This window comes from Argiope bruennichi, chromosome 2, assembly GCF_947563725.1.
Source record: "Argiope bruennichi chromosome 2, qqArgBrue1.1, whole genome shotgun sequence".
Classification (NCBI taxonomy): Eukaryota; Metazoa; Arthropoda; class Arachnida; order Araneae; family Araneidae; genus Argiope; species Argiope bruennichi.
Window position 1 is genome coordinate 82,001,704 of NC_079152.1, and position 1,373 is coordinate 82,003,076.

Sequence of the window (1,373 nt, forward strand, 5' to 3'; positions counted from 1 at the left end):
GCAAATATATATGAAGAAACTGCGGTGCTTTTTTTCTCCCTTGTGTGGAACGTGACAATGCCATTAGAATAAGCAAAGTTAGGTAATGAATGTTTTCATGCAAATAACATTAGAATTCACATAGAAATCCGAAAACATAGTTTCAAAAGTGTTTGAAAAACTAATCATGCTAACAGCATTTGCTCTGCTTGTTTGGTTTCTAAGTTTTTAAAAGCTTCAATTCTATTTTTTTTTAACTGTCTTTGACTGTTTACAATTCAGATTCCAGCAACTATGCTATTTGTTTTCATTTCTATGTGCCCTATTATTTTATTAGAACAAAATATGATAAGCATGTCGAGAATTTTCTGTCCATTTAAATATTTCTTTTGAAGTGATTCTTAATTCAAGAATGTTTGAAAAATATCAGAATTATCTGGAAAATTCTAAGACTGTCTGCAGACTTTATCATGATTATACAAATAAACTGAATGTAACTGAATTTCCGTTTCTTTTTGATTAACATACAGATGCATAGCCTTATATGAGTACAATTCTTCGAAGATTCTTTTTGTATTATTTTTAAACTCACATCGTCTGCTTTTCAAACACGAAATATAAAGTATATTTTGACAGCTTGGCACTGGATATCTCACACACGCACACACATACAAAAAAAAATCATAATTCCCGGTTGATTTTTAAAACGCAATAGTTTCACGAAAGTATTTGAGTATGGAAAGCATTGAAAAATGATATCCAATCGGCATCAAGAGAATGAACCGGTTTCTTTTTTTCCCTGCTTCTTTTTCTAATATGCTTTATTTGTCAGGAAAAAAAGGTACACCTACATCAGGTAAGAACGCAGCAATACAGGTGGCAGTTGAGTTAGTTGATGTGTGGGAACACAATGGGCATTATGAAGAAATTTTGACTCACCGTCGGTTTATGGCAGGGGCGTTTTCTGACAAGTTACATTTTGCGTGTAAAAACGCAAATAATAAAATTGCCTTTCAGGTGCCCATAAGGATTTATTGCTGTTTCTCTCTCCCTCCCTCCCTCTCTTTCTAACTCACACTTTCAGGAAGCATCAGTCATATGTATTGACATGAGGTTTCTTGTGGTCTTGACCTTCAAAAGAAAGAAAGAAAGAAAAATTGACTCCCTTTGAAGATACATAACATTTATGGATTTAAATTAGGGTAATGAATAAGAAAAACCTTTAGAAAACTGAATTATAATTGCACTTGCATCAAAGGTTTATATGGTATTAGTTGGAAAATATGATTAGATAATGAAAAAGATACATCAGTATTCATTTTCGACGACTGTCTTGCTTTCTCATACATAAGTCTTTTCTACCCTTTTTTCTACTTGTTCATTAAAAATTCTGA